The sequence below is a fragment of the Pelophylax lessonae genome, assembly GCF_965119305.1.
Source record: "Pelophylax lessonae genome assembly, chromosome: 13".
Lineage (NCBI taxonomy): Eukaryota > Metazoa > Chordata > Amphibia > Anura > Ranidae > Pelophylax > Pelophylax lessonae.
Window position 1 is genome coordinate 145938698 of NC_138780.1, and position 20066 is coordinate 145958763.

Consider the following 20066-nt stretch of genomic DNA (forward strand, 5'->3'; position numbering starts at 1 on the left):
CAGTGTTAGAGTGAAATCTAAAATCCATCCTAAAGTGCAAAACAAATGAACAGTAATAAATCAAAGTCTATAAAAAAAAGTATTTTTTGTATCATAGAAAGCATTGCAGTATATTAAAGTTCCAAAATGCTTCTTATTTTCCCGGATCACAGTGAACAAGTGAAAATCGTTCCCCTTTTGGTTCAAAACCAACTTTTTCTGCCACCATTTTACTGATTAGCAGAACAGACTTTGAACACTCCTTCCAGATAAGCCGATCTTCCCTGTGGTCCAGATGCCACTATAAGAAGATGCACTCTCTCGTGCTCAAGGGAATAAGATAGCCCGCATAGCATAATCCAGTATAAAACACATTATTTATATTAAAATTCCCCAATAAAACACTTACAAAATGACATCAGTAACAATGTCAAAGAAAGTCACAGTGAGCCAGCATGTCACCCCAAATAGCGTGGGAACAAATTGTGTTTCCATCCTACCATACTTGCAGTCCTCCCAGCCACATCTCCTCCAATCGGCATGTTGACATCACATCCAGTCACCATATGGTCTGGTCCTGATGCATTTCATCATTACAATTTCGTCTGAGCCATACGGCATAGCAACAAACCACTTATAGACGTCCGCTGGCCAGACTTTTCGGATATTGCAGTCCCGGGACTCTCCAGGGCTGCTGATTTCACTGTCTCAGCACAAGTCATTGGAGGCCAGCACTTCAACATGTTTAATACATCAACTGAATCATTACATCTAATCACTCCTAATCTACTTAGACATTATTATATTTGTCATAGACCATTAAAATATTTATTAGGTAATTTCCATACAAGTTTAATTAAAATAACTCCCACTCCAAATATTTAAAAAAATATTCCTAAAAAGGATATTGCTAAAAAATACATATTTACGGTTTTCCGGGACTATATTATTGCAAATTTCAGGACGTTTTGTCCTCTCATCTCTGTGCATTCTTTAATGCAATACGCCTTGGGGGAAACCTGCCGCTTCAGGAGAAAGCAGCATTCATTCATGTCCTCCCAAAACCGGGGAAGGATCACAGTATGTGTGAGAATTATCGCCCAATATCGTTAATAAATTCAGACTTAAAGATCTTAACTAAAATCATGGCGACTAGACTTGGCTCTTTCCTATCTAGCTATATTCACCCTGATCAGGCGGGGTTTGTCCCGGGACGCCAGACTTCCGATCAGACTAGGCGGGTACTGGACATCATATCGGCCATCCACTCGGACTGGGATGGGGGGGGGGCCCTCGAAAGTGCATGCTCCTCTCATTAGACATTCATAAGACATTTGATTCCCTCTCGTGGGCTTATTTGTTTGATGTCTTAGCGAGATATGGTTTTGGCGCGCCTTTTCTCAACATGTTGAGGGCTCTCTATAGCTTTCCCACAGCGAAACTAATGTTGAAGGGTTACGCGTCAGGTCCGATAACCATTGGTATGGGAACCCGACAGGGTTGCCCCTTGTCTTCCCTACTTTTTGTGTTGGCCTTAGAGCCTCTGGCAATTAAGATACGTGCCTCGGCAGATATTAAGGGAGTGCTCTGCTGGGGATCGGAGCACAAATGCATGTTGTTTGCAGATGACATTCTGGCCTTGATCTCTTCGTCGACCACAACTCTTCCGAACCTTTTTGCGTTGCTTCGCCAATTCGCACGTATATCGGGCTTGAACGCCAATCAAGCTAAGTCGCAGGGGATGAATGTTTCTTTAGAGGGTTCAACGGTTACCGCCTTACAACAGTCTTATAAATTTATCTGGCAGACTAAAACGTTACCTTACTTAGGCATACAATTGACACCGTCCTTACATACACTGTACAATAGTAACTATCCGCCCCTCTTTGCTCGACTACTGGCTGACATGGATAGGTGGCTGCTCCACCCTCCGTCGTGGTTTGGCAGACTACACTCAGTTAAAATGAATATCTTGCCTAAAATGTTATATTGGTTTCGCACATTGCCTATTGCCTTACGTAGATGCGATATCCAGAGGTTACAGATCAAACTGTTATCCTTTATCTGGGGGAACAAGAGACCTAGGGTGAACAGGAGAACGCTTTTGACTCCCAGAAACAGGGGTGGCTTGGGGGTGCTGGATTTGATGAAGTATTACTATGCTGCACAACTGGCCCAATTAGCAAAATTTCACTCAAACGGCCCCCACCCTATCTGGATGTAGCTGGAGGCGTGCTTTGTTCCGGATAAATTGATCTCTCATTTATTGTGGTAACCGCCTAAAGAGCGCCCCCCTGTTTTATGCCTGGCTCTGTCCCATTCTTTGGCCGTTTGGGACAGATTGTCCAAGGCACATAATTTCAAATCGCTCCACACTCCTCTAGCTCCTGTGCTCAACAACAGCGGGTTCCCCTGGGTCTCTCTCCCAGTCTCTCTTTCCAGTGGTGGACAAATAAGGGGCTTATACGGATAGCGGATTTCTGCGATCATAGGGGTTTTCTGACGAGACAGGCACTGATTGAGAAGCACGCTTTACCTACGTCTGAATTTTATCGTTTTAACCAAATTGTGCACTTCCTACGTACTTTGTCTCAGATTTCTGATTTAATGACTATGACTCCCATGGAATTTCTCTGTCGGAAATACGACAAGCTTCACGGCTATATCTCCATACATATGTTGTCTGAATCTTCTGTGAAGCTGTCATATATGGTTCAGTGGGAAGCCGACCTGCAGGAGGGCATTGAGCTGGTCGACTGGCGACTTATGGCTCAGGCCGCCTCCAAATCACTGATTAATACCTCAATTATTGAAGCGAACTACAAAGTATTTTTGCGCTGGTATACGGTACCGGCGAGAATTTAGAGATTTGTACCTGGCGCATCTTCCCTGTGCTTCCGTGGCTGCGGTCAGGAAGGAACTATGTTTCACATTTGGTGGCAATGCCCTAAGGCGCGCCGCTATTGGATAAGGGTGTATAACTTTATATACACCCTTACACAAGTTAACCTGACTAAATCCCCACAACAAGCCTTGTTAGGGTTGAAGGTGGACGCTAATGACAAATGGGGGAAGGGAATGTAATTAAAAAATACATAGGACAGACGGCATATATATATATATATATATATAACATATGGTAGAAACAGGTAAAATGTGGATGAATCCATACCACAGTAGTATTTCAAGACAAGCCGAAGGCCTAGCAGCCCTATCACTAAGGGAATAAAATGAGGAAGGGGAACAAGTGGGACTTTATATGAAGTGCATATTGGTTGGGGTGTATAACATGGCTAGAGTAGGTAAACAGATGGGTGCACAACCAGGTAGCAAAAAGAACAACAATTTAATGATAATTGTCACCATCCATACAAATATCCACAAAAGGCATAGGTACATGTATAAAAAGTAGGGTACAATAATAACACAATGGAACAGCATATATGTACAGTCATAGAGAACTGATGGAGCCTAAACAGATGAAGCCATGGCTAAAAATGGGCATATAAAGCCAAATCGGTAAAATGTAGGTCGAGTAATAAAAGGAATGCATAGTAACTGGCTCTACGCGTTTCATGGAGTAAATTCCACTTCTTCAGGAGCAGATGCATCCCTTGTCATGCTTTATGATGAGATAATTATGTAATATACTGTATGGGCAACAGTCCAACCAGGGAAAGACGTCTAACCGGGAGCTATGGGAGCCCAGTCTCTAGCCAGTAAGGGACGACGAGAGGACATCAAAGGAAGAAATTGGTGAACCCAGGTGTGTAAAATAAGTGGCGTAGTTAGATAGCAATTACCAACGGATACTGCATATAGAAAATATATGTAAAAATTAAAGGTGGGTGGTAAAATATCAAGTATATAGTGCATGTAGTAGCCAGAATAGAGAGCCACATCCCAGGGCAAGAACCTCTATAGCAAGGTAGGTGAGGGGGCCAGGGTGATGGAATGGGAAAGTGCAAAAAAATGATGATAGAAGTAGGACAATGCTAAAAAATGAGTAGATGGTGTTAGCCATTGCCACCGTGAGAATTTAGCATAGACCGGATGGTGGCATGTGTAAACCCAGTAGAAATGAGAAAACAAGACAGCCAGGGGAAGAAGAAAGAAAAAAGAAATAGTAAGGATATACAAGGGAGATGTCCTTAGATAGTACCCAATTAGCGGCCACAAACAGCTCCCATCGTCACGTCAGCACTCACAAAAAGGGAAGAGGACGCCACACCACGGGTGGCAGCAGCCAACCCGGACTGTGGCGCCAAGGTCTCCCCCTGTTAAGAAGTGCAGCTGTAACCCGACGTGCCGACGCCGTGGCGCCAAAAGGATGACGTCACACGTAACGGCACGGGATGCGTGACGCCGATGCACAGCGGGCAAACCCTCCCACGTCCCTGCGTCAGAGGGGAGGGGGAAGGCCCCCGGTGTGCCTCGCAGCTCCCGGCGCCTGACGGCAACCCTGCCGGTGCCACCGTCCACACATTGAAATAAACCAAGTGCCTATAGATGACCCAATGGCCATGGTAAAGGACAGGTGGTGGCAATATTATAAATCAATGAAATTGTATGGTATAGGGCACCCCATAGTGTAATGAATGAATATAAGCCATATAACCAACCAAATAGGCACTTCCATCCCTAATCAATTGCAACAAAAAAGAGGAGGTTTTGGGACTTTATATGAGGCATCACCTAAAGGTGGACGCTGCCGCGGGGGCGCAGAGAAGGCTTATTTAGTTTATTTTTACGGCTGCCAAAATAACGCTGGCACGATCTTGGAGGTCTCCAGTCCTGCCGCTCGACCAGCTCCGCCATAAACTTACCTGGATAATGCTCAATGAACGTATGTCGGCTATGCTGAATGATAAGATGAAACAGTTTGACAAGGTATGGGAGCCGTGGCTCCGCTATCTCACTGGAGGTAGCTAATGGAAACTGGGGCATCGGATTTTGGGGACAGGGGGGGCAGGGCGGGGTCCTACTAATTCTCTTCCTACTACTTTTTTCCTTTCTTCTCTCTTGCTATTCCATCTTGTTCCTATCTCTTTGGCCTTATGGATGTGTACCGTTAGCCCACTTGCATTTTCTCACATTCAAACCCTCCATGTGATTACATAAGCAGCACTGGGGCTGGGGTACGGCAGTGGGCTGAATGGCTTTTATTGCTTACAACATTTTTTAGCCCCTATTACTTGCTGTACTATGATGCTCGCATTCCCAATACTTGTTCTTGTTGGGTGTTGTTCTGTAACCTGTTGAACTGCATATAGATTTCTCACTCTCCTCGGACTATGATTCATAGCGACTGCCTACGCTGCGAGTGTCTTTTTCCTACGTTAATATTTTGTAATTGCAGTAGGACAATTGTGACTGTTATGCCTATGTTAACGGTATTTCTTTCTGTACCTTTGATGTTTTTTTTTTATTCTCATGAAAATCTCAATAAAAAACATTGAAACGAAAAATACATATTTACATTAATACTAATAACTTCAAGTAATATTAAAAGAATTATTAATTATTAGAACCCATAACAATTCTGCGCTCCATCCATATATACTGTATTATCTGGATAAATTAAACACAAGCTCCAACATTAATACATTACCTATAGTTTAATATGAATCAATTAATGTAGCTATTAATGTCTTTAATGGTTATTGATTTATGTTAAACTATAGGAAATGTATTAATGTTGGAGCTGATTTTTAGTTTATTCAGGTAATATATATGGATGGAGTGCAGAACTGTTATGGGTTTAATAAATGAATCCCTTTTTTTTAATATTACCTGAAGTTCTTAGTATTATTAAAAATATCTATTTTTTAAGAATCACATTTTTATGAATAATTTTGTTAAAATAATTGGAACGGGAATGATTTATTGTGTATTTTAATTAACTTTAATGGAAATTACCTAATGAGTATTTTAATGGTCTATGATAGATATAATGTCTAAGTAGATTAGGAGCGATTAGAAGTAATGATTCAGTTGATGTATTAAACATGTTGAAGCGCTGGCCTTCCATGACTTGTGCTCAGATCGAGAGTGAGCTCAGCGACCATCGAGAGTTCTGAGACTGCAATATCCAGAAGGGTTAGGTTTAGGCGTCTATAAGAGTTGTCACTACGCTGTATGGCCACACCCTCAGACGTTGTCGTAATGACGAAACACGTCAGCAGGAGACCATACAGCGATAAGAAGCTACATCAACAAGCCAACTGGAGGCAGCAAGGATTGGGAGGACTGCGAGTGTGGTGAGACACACAATTTGTTCCCACACTATCTGGGGGGACGTGCTCACTGTGACTATCTTTGGCATTGTTACTGTTGTCATTTTGTGAGTATTTTATTGGGGAATTTTAATATAAATAAAGCATTTTAAACTGGATTAAGCTATGTGGGCTATCTTTTCCCATTGAGCACAAGTGAACTCATCTCCTTATGGTGATATCCTGACCCTGGAGAGGATCAGCTTGTCTTGAAAGAGTGTTTAAAGCCTGTTTTACCAATCAGTATAATGATGGCAAAAGCAGTCGGTAAATATTGAACCATAAGAGGAGCAGTTTTCACTTGTTCACTGTGGTGAAGTGGATGTGGAAAGATGAGAAGCACTTTGGATTTTAATATACTGCAAATTTTTCTATGATACAAAAGGGACTTTTTATGGACTTTGATTTATTGCTGTTTGTTTGTTTTGCACTTTAAGGTGGATTTTAGATTTCAAACTAAAGCCTGGTACACACTAACCGGTTTTTTTTTTGTGCAACCTAGCCGGTTGCCCAAAAAAGAAAAAAAAAAACCGACCGCTCAGTTTATTATATTTATATAATATTTATTTTTTTCAATTTTATGTATTTCTCCTAGGCGCGATAGTATTTGGGATAATTTGTTTTAGAATAACATGTTATGTTTTTTACTTTAAAAAAAGCTTAATATTCCTTTAAAACGACTTTGTTTTTTGCTATCTGTGTCTCAATCAGGATATTTCCATTTACTTTCTATCCTATGAACTAAACATGAAGTGAAAGGATATCTTTCTAATATCAGGGAAATCCCTGTCCCGGGAACAGGTGTCACTATTGTAAGATTTCCCCTCTATTTCCGTTCTGGTGGCAACTCCTAAATGTATTTACCTCACTTTAATTCCTATGGACATTGGCAATGACAGCAGTTAGACATCAAAGACAGCAATAAAAACCTGACAGTGTCTACACAAGTGTTGATCATTTCGAATTTACATGGCTGTAGGTGTGAATTGTCAAAACTAGGTAAAGATGTTAAAACAGCATTATATGTGAGAGACAAATGGTATGGAAAACCCCCAACCCTGTTCAGGGATGGTTGTTTTAGTTTGAATTAGATGGCCTCTTTCACACTACTTGTGAAACAGTTGTCCTTTGTCTAAAACGTGAACTTCACTGTCCTCCAAAGAATGTCCCTTCGAGGTCCTCTTATTTTAAACAAATGAGGAAAAAAATTTTTTTGACTGTAGTCACATTTTAATGAACCACTCTTAATACTTAGTTCTAATAAGTACTATTTGTTGCCTGTTGCTTTTCTTCTAACAAGAACCCTTCTGTGTAGTTCTAATCGACCGATTATTGGTGGGGCCGACGTTCCCTTTTTGTGAAGTATCAGTATTACAGGAAAAAAGGGGTTATACCTGTGCTTAGACAATAAATAATTATAATCAGGTGCTCAGTGAAAAAAAATTGGCTGCTGCTGATAAAGGAATAATTCCTTTTAAAATGCTTTATATGCTTTATATTTCTCATATTATGATTGTTGGTCATTAAATAATGACATTATGGCGCATTTAGTTGGAAAAAGCCAGGTATATATATTCGGAATAAGACTATACTGCTGACAGTTTACAAATTTGGGAGTAGTATTATGGCGTCTGTTAAGTTTCCGGAGGAGCAAGATGGCGGCAAGGGTACTTCCGGTTTGGCACTGACTGTTAATCCCCTGATAATAATTAGAAAGATGGAGCAAGTGCAATACATGACTACTTAAGTCAAGCAGACGCATTACACTGTAGCTTCAGAAGATGCTCTGTAGGAGGGGCAAAACCGGTAAGCTTCTAGTTGACGTCGCATCCGTTTCCGGTGGTTGGAGCGCAGGCTGGTTACGGCGTCCACCACACCAGGAAATATTGCCTTTTTAACTTGGAAAGCTCGTGAGTGCATTGATTTTGTAATTTATTTAATAAAGCTTCTTTAACCACTTGCCTACAGTGCACTTTCACCCCCTTCCTGCCCAGACCGATTTTCAGCTTTCAGCGCTCTCACACTTTGACTGAGTATTACTCAGTAATGCAACACTGTACCCATACAAAAATTGTGTCCTTTTTTTCACACAAATAGAGCTTTCTTTTGATGGTATTTGATCAATACTGGGTTTTTTATTTTTTGTGCTATAAATAAAAAAAGACTGAAAATATCGTGAAAAAACGCATTTTTCTTTGTTTCTGTCATAAAATTTTGCAAATTAGTAATTTTTCTTCACAAATTTTGGCCAAAATTTATACTGCTACTTATCTTTGGTAAAAAAAACCCAAATAAGTGTATATTATTTGGTCTTTGTGAAAGTTATAGAGTCCACAAGCTATGGTGCGAATCATTGAAAATTGATCACACTTGATCACACCTGATGTACTGAAGGCCTATCTCATTTCTTGAGACAATAAAAGGTCAGGAAAGTACAAATACCCCCCGAATGACCCCTTTTTGGAAAGTAGACATTCCAAGGTATTTAATAAGGGGCATGATGAGTTTTTTGAAGTTGTAATTTTTTCCCACAATGCTTTGCAAAATGAAGATTTATTTTTTTTTATTTTTTTTTTTTTTACAAATTGCCGTATTAACAGGTTATTTCTCTCACACAGCACATGTATACTTGCAACTACACCCAAAAACACATTCTACTACTCCTCCTGAGTATGGCGATACCACATGTGTGAGACTTTTTCACAGCCTGGCCACATACAGAGGCCTAACATCCAAGTAGCAGCGTCCGGCATTCTAGGAGCACAAATTACACATATCATTTCCTGACAACCTATCGCACTTTTGAAGGCCCTGGAGCACCAGGACAATGGAAACCCCCATAAAATGACCCAATTTTGGAAAGCAAACAGCCCAACGTATAATTTTTGAGGCATAATGAGTCTTTTGAATATGTCATTTTTTTCCACAAGTTTTTGGAAAATGTGGAAAGAAAATGAAAACACATTTTTTTTACACAAAGCTGTCCATTTATGCAATATTTCTAACACATCGCATGTACATAGCAAAACTTGCACCCCAAAATACATTCTGCTATTCCTCCTGAGTATGGCGATACCACATGTGTAACACTTTTTCACAGCCTGGCCACATACATAGGCCTCACATCCAAGTAGCGCTTTACACAAAGTTGTCCATTTATCCACTTTAAGACTGGGCCTATTTTTGACACTTGGTGTTTACAAGCTAAAATCATTTTTTTTGCTAGAAAACTACTTTGAACCCCCAAACATTATATATTTTTTTTTAGCAGAGACCCTAGAGAATAAAATGGAGATCATTGCAATATTTTTTATCACACCATATTTGCGCAGCAGTCTTCCAAATGCAATTTTTTTGAAAAAAATTCACTTTTTTGAACTAAAAAATAAGAAAACAGTAAATTTAGCCCAATTTTTTTCCATAATGTGAAAGATAATGTTACGCCGAGTAATTAGATACCGAACATGTCATGCTTCAAAATTGCGCATGCTCACAGAATGGTGCCAAACATTGGTACTTAAAAATCCCCATAGGCAACATTTTAAAAATTTCTGCAGGTTACTAGCTTAGAGTTACAGAGGAGGTCTAGGGCTCAAATTATTGCACTCGCTCTAACGATCGCGGCGATACCTCACATGTATGGTTTTAACACCGTTTACATATGTGGGCAGGACTTGCGTATGCGTTTGCTTCTGCGCGCGAGCTAACGGGGACAGGGTGCTTTAATTTTTTTTTTTTTTTTTTTTCCTATTTATTTTATTTATTATTTTTCTATTTTTACACAGTTTAAAAAAAAAAAATGTTTTGATCATTTTTATTCCTATTACAAGGAATGTAAACATCCCTTGTAATAGAAATAGGCATGACAGGTCCTCTTTATTGTGAGATCTGGGGTCAAAAAGACCTCACACCTCACAACTACACTAAAAAAGAAAAAAAAAAAAAAAAAATTGTTGAAAGAGGAAAAAAAAAAAGCAAAAAAAAAAAAGCGGCCCTTTAAACCGGTTGCTAGGCAACGTCTTTTGACGTAGCTCCGGTCCTCCAAGACCATAGAGTTGAATGAGGGCCATTTTGCCCTCACTCGACTTCCTGTCTCTGAGGATCCGGGATCGGATAGTTTTCCCCGCTGCCGGTGGGTCCGGTAAGCTGGGAAAACGTCTGGGACGTGGCAGGAGGGGGGGGGGCACCTCTTCCCCTGCACCGTAAGGGTAATTCCGCGGCGAATCCGCCACTGGGACCACCCTTATCTGAAAGCCGACCGCCCGCCGTTTCAAAAAATACCGGGGTTATGGGGGCTATCTGCTGCCATAACCCCAGTATTTAGCTTTTAATGGCCGACGCATATAGTCGTTAGGCGGTCAGTAAGTGATTGCATGTATATAGCAAACAGGTGACGATGACTGATGGGGTGACAGGTGACAATGACTGATGGGGTGACAGGTGACGATGACTGATGGGGTGACAGGTGACGATGACTGATGGGGTGACAGGTGATGATGATTGATGAGGTGACAGGTGATGATGATTGATGAGGTGACAGGTGACGATGATTGATGGGGTGACAGGTGACGATGATTGATGGGGTGACAGATGACAATCACTGACGGGGTGACATGTGACCGGTGAACTTTAGGCTACGTTCACATGTGAGCGTAGCGATCACGGGCAGAATCACTGTGATTCTGCCCGTGATCCAGAAATCATTGCAAATCGCTGGACGCCTGTGCGTTGCCCGTGATTTGCAATAGCACCCCAAACGCTGTGCGATGTTGCTGCGATTTCCGCCTGCCGAATCGCGGTAACATCGCGCAAACAACGCATGACGCTCCAAAGAAACTCTTGTACCTTTTTTGGGCGTCATGCGATGTTTGCGCGATGTTACCGCGATTCGGCAGACGGAAATGGCGGCAACATTGCACAGCGTTTGGGGTGCTATTGCAAATCAGGGGCAACGCACAGGCGTCCCGCGATTTGCAATGATTTCCGGATCGCGGGCAGAATCGCTGTGATTCTGCCTGCGATCGCTACCCTCACATGTGAACGTTATAGGTGTCAATTTCTGGGCACTGATGAGGTGACTGTTGGGTGACAGGTGACATTGGGGGGGGACTGAGGACTGTGTGGGGACCTTTTATTTGTGTGATTTTACTGTGCTTTTACATTTTACAGGTACACAGAGCAGTAACTCAGTGTTTCTAGCTCTGCTCCCCTCATACTGGAAACTGTATGAGGAGAGAAGAGCTAGTAACACTGAGTTACTGCTCTTTGTTTACATTTTGTGATCGGCTGTGAATGGATTCACAGCCGATCACATAGTAAACAGTCACTGTCAGTGACTGTTTACTACCGCCGGTGACAGCTGTGTTCCTACGGAACACAGTGCCACCGACATGACCGCGCTGCGCGCTCCCGATCGCGCATGCGCGGTCATCTTGTGGGCGCCTTCATTGTGATCGGCTGTGTCATTGGAACACAGCCGATCACGTGGGAAACGGCCACGCCCATTGGCTGTTTCCCCCCTGCCGGTGACGGGGGGTGTCCCGGGGACACCCCGACACCGGCAGTGCAGGGCGGCGCGCACGCGATCGCGCGCCTGCCCTGCTTAAAGTGCCGCCGTCATATGACGGCGGCCCAGGATAATGGTCGCACCGCTCCGCCGTCATATGACGGCGGGCGGGCGGCAAGCGGTTAATATACTACACTATGGAAGCATGTTCTCTTTATATGGTGGCTGGTATGTGGAATTGAGGAGGAGCTAGCCCCGGAGTATAGGAGGAAATGCTGGAGTGGCCCACATCCCTGTGGGAAGTGCAAGGTTTACCCCTGTGAAGATCTGAATGGCCCATACCCTACCTGCCTCTGGTAAGTAGGGAGGAAAGAGGGGAGCACGGTTTGCAGCACTGACCATAGTGAGAGATTACAAATGTAATATACCTGAACAGTGGACACCGGTCACTTTTAAGCATTTATGAACTGCATTATTTAGGGACTAAAGAACAGAAGGGAGAGCAGTTTATGGACGATTCGCACTAGCACTTGTCACTTTATTATTATTTTTTCACTGGATTTATATTCTTTATGAGATAGATATATATTCACTCAATTTATTTATTTATATGATGCATTTGTAATTTATTAGAGTTCATTGCTGTTATCTAGATATATATTGCTGGCACTTTACATTTATATTTTAAATCCCAGATTATATCACCCATTTATACTTTTTATAGATACAGCACTAATATTGTTATAAGAAATTTATATCTACTTGTTTTATACATTCTAGACCAGGCATCCTCAAACTACGGCCCTCCAGCTGTTGTGAAACTACACATCCCATGAGGCATTGTAAAACTCTGATATTCACAGAAATGACTAGGCATGATGGGAATTGTAGTTCCTGAACAACTGGAGGGCCAAAGTTTGAAGACCGCTGTTCTAGACACTACCATATACACGTTTTATTAATTTAGGGTGATCACAGGTTGAGTCACTGACTCACATTCGTTTTTATACTTAGGAGTATATTGAGAGTCCTTTAATCTAAAGAGCAGCGCTGATTTATTTGCATTCAGTCAAGTATCAGTATTGGTCACGAAACTTGCCGATATGACGGATATTGTGCGCGGAAGACGCGACAATGCCTATTCTGCGCCATGCACATCCGCGCACTGGGCCTGCATGTTCTGGCTTCTTAGGCCGCCTCCCTTGTTTTTGGACAGTGAACACCAGGGAGGACACCCCAGCCAGCAGCCACCCACCCACCCACATCCCCTGTGCCAGCCAGCCACAGCAGCAGGGTGCCAGCCAACAGCCAACCAACCCACGGCCAGGTGCCAGCCAGCCACCCACGCACAGCAGGGTGCCAGCCAGCCTTTTTTTTTTTTAACCTTCTTCAGAATAAACTTTCAGATTGCAATGGAGATGGATGCAGACAGAAAAAGTAAAAGTGTGGTGGGGGACTATTTCTTGTCTCCACCATATCCAAGAAAAGCAGCAGTGTGCAACACATGCAAAAACAATGTAAGCATGGGATCAGCAACTGCAAGAAACAAAAATAAGTCAAATATTTGGGCCCATTTAAGAGTTCATCATGTTGAACTGCACAAAAAAAAAAACTGAATCACAAGGTAAAATACCTCCACTACCTCAGATAACAATAACAGATATGTTTCAGAAAAAAAAAAACAGGTGGCTAAATTTGGATGGAAGATCCCAACTGCTGAACAAAGTAGTCACAGAGATGATGGTCACTGATAACCAGCCATTTACAATGGTGTCGGACTCTGGATTTAAGCGGTTGATGTCCATAGCTGAGCCAAGGTACACACTGAAGAGTGAAAAGTATTTTCGAACTGAAATGCTGGGAAAGGTAGTTCAGAAAGTAAAGACTATGCTGCAACCAGAGAATGCTGACAACTCACTCTCATTCACGATTGACTGCTGGTCAGGACAAACAGTCACTAATGAGTCTTACATACCACTTTATTGACAGCGGATGGACAAAAAGGCAATTGGTGTTGAATACAAAAGTGATGCAAGGATCTCCCATTGGGGAGTACAATCGAGAAATTCTAGGCATGCTTGAAGACTGGGGAATAAACAAAGACTGGGTGATACTTGTGCTTCGAGGCAGCGGAGCAAACGTAGTGAAAGGAATGAGGCTTTCTGAAGTGTCAGACCTCAATTGCATGGCACACACCCTGCAACTTGTGGTAAATAAAGGTCTGTCAAGCCAGAGAGCTTTGATTCATATAATTTGCATGCTGAACAGGTGCTTGGGCCATTTCCACCATTCAATCCTTGCCAAGCAGTGACTGAGGTGCATTCAGAAAGACCTTGGCCTACCCAAAAACAACTTGATTCAGGCTGTTCCAACACGATGGAACTCAACACTTCACATGCTGCAAAGAATGCTGGAACAGAAGCGAGCTCTTACCATCTATTCAGGTGAATATGGAGGATATTCTTGTCCTACTGCTGATCAGTGGGGCATTATAGCCAATGTCATTGAGACCCTCCTCCCCATAGTAAAAGTGACACTAGAGGTGAGTCGTTACGACTCATCTGTGTCATCTGTCATCCCATGTGTGAGAGTGCTAGAGATGCTTCTTCAGGAGAATGAAGGACCCAACACATTCGGCATTGAAACATGTAGGCAGGCCATGAGGGAAAGCCTCACCAAATGTTTTGAGAAGCATGAAGAGAATAAAAATGTTGTGCTGGCATGTCTATTGGATCCTCGATACAAGACTCTTGCTTTCTCTTTTTCTCTATTCTGATGATGCTTTCTCTTCTGATGATGTTTAGCCCAAGGCTGAGCGAAGATATTCAACAGGAGGTTCCTGCCGAAATGTCAAGCCAGGAAGAGCATGTTTCTAATCTGGAAGAGCAGGATGCTGTAAAAAACAGACAAATGTCCAAAATGACAACGGACAGAAGAGAATCTTCATTGTGGTCGAATTGATGGTCAGGGTTTTATTGGAGCCTCATGCTGAGGATTCTTCTGAATCTGCAATAATCGGCCTGGATGATGAACTTCATCTCTATTTGAAGGAACCAGTAGTTGACAGAAGAAGAGGTGATCTTCAGTGGTGGAAAGAAAATGAGGCACGCTACAAAAGACTTGCCTCTCATGCTAGAAGATACCTTTCTGCTCCTCCTTCCTCAGTACCAAGTGAGCGTGTTTTTAGTGAAGTGGCAGCAATATATGAAAAAAAAAAAAAAAACGGAAGCCGTTTCAGGTGAACATGCTGAAATGTTATGCTTTCTGCACTATAATATTGTTGTGCTTAACTGGGAGTATTTAAGTAACTATAGTGTCCACTGTCTAGCTTTTGCACTGCTGTAGTGATTTAAATGTAATCATTACAGTGAGTGCACTGCAGCAGTTTATGCCATTTTTCTATGTTTTGGGAAGCCTTTAAAAAGTTTTTATTTTTCAAGCCCTTTGTTTTACAGTTGTCTACTTCTAGGCCTCGTTCGTTCAGTCACACCATGGTATAGACAGAGACATCTGTTTTGCTGCACACTTTCTGCAAGTGCACAAAAAACAATGGTTCTTCTCTATGTGGCCTGTTCAGTGTTCACACCACACAATGTGCATGAAAACTGACTGAATTGTGCATGAAAACGGATGTGAAACATGTCTCTGCAAGTGAAGTCTGTGCCGTTTTCCTATCCATTTTCATGCAGGCAGGTATGGTGTGAAGAATGAGCCCTCAATGTTAAAAATTTTAATAAACGTTAACATGTTCAGTACCAGATTTTTTTCGAAAATTGTGTTGATTTTTCAAAACTTTAAATGTACAGAATATCAGCACCTAATATCGGCTATTGGCCTGAAGAGTGACCGAAAAAATCGGTATCGGCCTTGAAGAAACTATATCGTTTGATTCCTACTTCTGTGCTCCTCTAATTGCTGAAATGGAAAGTTGGCTGAATTTTGCAGATAGCGGGTATTAAATATCAGGTTATGTTTAACGGAACACAAGATATGTTTCTATCTCGGAAACGTTCATGCTGACCATTACACAGCATACACGCACATTTTTTTTAAATTGTAATTAAATCTATAAAACGTGAAACATTGTCCGTTTAAAACATCGGTGGGTAGAACAGGGTGAATTGTTTTATCCATTGGTAACCCAACCACACCTCTAGATTTGCTGTTAAGATTTCCAGAAATAATTCATTGTCTGTGTGTATTGCCTTGTGAATTCTTCTCAAGGACGTTTCAGCGTTGAATTTCAGGTTTCTTGCCCAACAAGAATTAGGTGTCGATAAAGTGTACAATAAATGTATAGCTTTCTCCCACCCCCCACCACTCCGTTCTGAGTAAGCTGTTCAACATAAAATTTACGAGTCATTGAAAAGGCAGCTGCCACTCACATTATAATTAAGGCTTCTTTCGTGCAAAAATCACAAAAACTAAAATACACACGCCTTGAAAAATAAACATGCAAAAACCTGTTTCTTGTTGATCTTATTGTGCAAATGCCGTACTGGTTCACTTTGAAGTAGTCTGCATAATATTTCCTTTTATACAAGGGCTTTGTGTGCAAACAACGTTTTTTGTGCATTTGTGAACTGAACTGCAAAGTACAGTAAGTGTGCGTCTACATTCATTCATTGACCTGGTACAATGTACATCTGGATAGGTTGCATAATCCCAATATAATTTCAGAAAACTTTTTTCTGGTAAAAAAAAAGGGTAAATATAGGGTTCCTGTGCCGATTACATAGGGGTCCTTAACCACTTAAGCCCCGGAAGATTTTACCCCCTTCCTGACCAGGGCCTATTTTAACGGACAATTGCGCGGTCGTGCGACGCTGTACCCAAATGAAATTGACGTCCTTTTTTTCCCATGAACAGAGCTTTCTTTTGGTGGTATTTGATCACCTGTGCGATTTTTTTTTTTTTTTTTGATCATGCGCTATAAACAAAAGCGACAATTTTGCAAAAATAACTATTTTTCAAATTTTTTTTATATGAAATTCCCAAAAAAAATGTAAAAATCAAAATTTTTTAACATTTTAGGCCAATTTGTTTTTTGCTACATATGTTTGGTAAAAAAAATCGCAATAAGCGTATTTTGATTGGTTTGCGCAAAAGATATTGCGTTTACTAACTAAGGGAAAGATTTTTGTCATTTTTATTATTATTATATATTTTTTTTTAACGAGTAATGGCGGCGATCTGCGATTTTTTTTTTTTTTTTTTTTTTTTTTTTGTGGGACTGCGACATTGTGGCGGACAGATCGGACCCTTGACTGACATTTTTGACACTTTTGGGAGTACCAGTGACATTACTACAGTAATCAGTGCTAAAAATATGCACTGTTACTGTAAAAATGACACTGGCAGGGAAGGGGTTAACTTTATTGGGGAAGGAGGGCTTAAGTGTGTCCCTAGGGGCGTGTTTCTAACTGTGAAGGGATGTGGCTGTTTGTGTAACAACAGAGAAATACGATCCTACATAGCAGGACCGTATGATCTCTGTTCTTACACAGGGGAAAATGACAGGCGGCTTTGTTTACATTAGCCGCCTGCCTTTCTCCCTCTCCACCCGACGATCGCGAGTGACCGGCGGACATTGGGTCCGCCGGTCACACGCGCAGGGGAGTCAGCGAACAAGCGGGGGTGGGACCACGCTTCTAGCGGCGCGCGCTCACCCCATGGAGCCTCACAGGCTAGTGACGTACCCCTACGTCACTTTGTCTGTGAGGGGCTGACTGCCGCCGTATATAGTCGTGCGGCAGTCTGCAAGAGGTTAATGTGTTTGTAAAACCAAGATGCTTAGTTTTGCAAAGGGTATGGAAAGTTTAAACCCCCTGTCAGGTGTTTTTTATTTTTTTTTATCGGTTTACCATTGGGGAGATTTGTCTTTACTTCCTGTCCTGCAGACACAAAGGAAGGGGGGGGGGGACATTTCTGAAGTGAGGGAAGTCTCCTCTTATACAGATGTCACTGGGACAGGCATCCCCATTGAAAGATTAAGGCTGAGTTCACACTATTGCGACTTGGATGCCGGGTTTCCAATACCCATGTCAGGAGATTGTGACCGGCTCTCTATGGATCCGATTCACATATCTCCGGAGCGACAGTCCTGTGCATCTTCTGGTCCATTTCAGGTCCGAATTCAGCCCAAAATTCGGACTGAAATTGGACCTAAAACGGTGAACAGGGACGCACCGGACCCCAGCTGTGAGCCACTCGTGTGGCAGTTTGAACCCAGCCTAATTCTCTATTCCATGTTCTTGTGATAACCTACATTTTTGGATTTTTGCACTACTTTGGGTCATGATGACAATTATCAGTGAGACAAATAGTATGAATGATTCCTGTGGGACACAGCAAAAAAAAAAAAAAAAAAAAAAAGAATTACATATACTTTTAGATTTTTACAATCACAGGCCCTCAATAGATTGCTTCTTTCACCAGACTGTCAAAATAATTGTCATTAGTCCTCCTATATGCCAGTGTGAGCAGATTTACACCTTTCTTTTAAATAAATGTGCGTTTTTAAAATGTTTATTGTTGGGAGCCTGTTAAGTATTAATTAGCAGATCACGAGTGCAGTGTCAGGCTCCTGCAGACTGTCAGTGTAGCTGGGTCGGGGCAGGCAGTTACTGAATGGTAGGAAGAATCAATGAACTACTAGAGCGCTCACCAGTGTCATTGTAGTTCATTAAAAACTACAAGCCGTCCCCTGCAATGATTGACAGTAGTGGTAGTTTTCTTTCATTCACAGCACTGAATGATGCAGGGGGTAGGGGAGGGTATGGTTGGGGAGAGTGAACTGCTGTGCTCTTTTCAAATTGTGAAACTGATGCTGGGAGAGGAGCTCCTGCCTGCTGTCACGTGGGGGAGGAGTTTGATGCTGACTTAGTAACATGTTGCACTCTAAATATGGGTTTAACATGTTATAAAAGGAGAAATTTATCCTTTATTAAATACAGGGAGGAACCAGACTAAGTGCAGTATGTAAAATCACTTTAATTTTTTAAATAGACAGTGATCAACTCACATTGTCTATAAAATTTACAGGCACGTCTAGTAATCCGTGGCAGGGTGCTTCGGGTCTCGTTCGGCACTCGTTTTTGCAGTCTGCTCATTGGAGGATGTGGCCAGGAACTGCGGTAACCAGCATTTAAATGCAAATGAGGCCGGGCTAGAATTTACATCATCTGTGCTGCTGTGAATGGGGGGCAGTAACGCATTTCGTAGTTTCCACTTCTTCCTCAGACCTGATTACTTGATGCCTGTGTTTAATATAGGTCCTAAGGGGGGTGGTGTTCAAGACAAATAGCTGGTAGTACGAGCTGAATGCCTGTCTTAAAGGGAACCACAATTAAAGGGATTTATTTGGATATATACAGTGGGTACGGAAAGTATTCAGACCCCCTTAAATTTTTCACTCTTTGTTATATTGCAGCCATTTGCTAAAATCATTTAAGTTCATTCTTCTTCCTCATGAACGTACACACAGCTCCCCATATTGACGGAAAAACACAGAATTGTTGACATTGTTGCAGATTTATTAAAAAAGAAAAAACGAAATATCACATGGTCCTAAGTATTCAGACCCTTTGCTGTGACACTCATATATTTAACTCGGGTGCTTTCCATTTCTTCTGATCATCCTTGAGATGGTTCTACACCTTCATTTGAGTCCAGCTGTGTTTGATTATACTGATTGGACTTGATTAGGAAAGCCACACACCTGTCTATATAAGACCTTACAGATCACAATGCATGTCAGAGCAAATGAGAATCATGAGGTCAAAGGAACTGCCTGAAGAGCTCAGAGACAGAATTGTGGCAAGGCACAGATCTGGCCAAGGTTACAAAAATATTTCTGCTGCACTTAAGGTTCCTAAGAGCACAGTGGCCTCCATAATCCTCAAATGGAAGACGTTTGGGACGACCAGAACCCTTCCTAGAGCTGGCCATCCGGCCAAACTGAGCTATCGGGGGAGAAGAGCCTTGGTGAGAGAGGTAAAGAAGAACCCAAAGATCACTGTGGCTGAGCTCCAGAGATGCAGTCAGAAGATGGGAGAAAGTTGTAGAAAGTCAACCATCACTGCAGCCCTCCACCAGTCGGGGCTTTATGGCAGAGTGGCCCGACGGAAGCCTCTCCTCAGTGTAAGACACATGAAAGCCCGCATGGAGTTTGCTAAAAAACACCTGAAGGACTCCAAGATGGTGAGAAATAAGATTCTCTGGTCTGATGAGACCAAAATAGAACTTTTTGGCCTTAATTCTAAGCGGTATGTGTGGAGAAAACCAGGCACTGCTCATCACCTGTC

General features: G+C 42.0%; 1 protein-coding gene across 1 annotated transcript in view; it reads left to right on the forward strand.

Annotated features, from left to right (window-relative positions):
- The window catches only part of MNAT1 (MNAT1 component of CDK activating kinase), a 334005-nt gene that overhangs the window by 51330 nt on the left and 262609 nt on the right, over window positions 1–20066 (forward strand). The window lies entirely within an intron of this gene.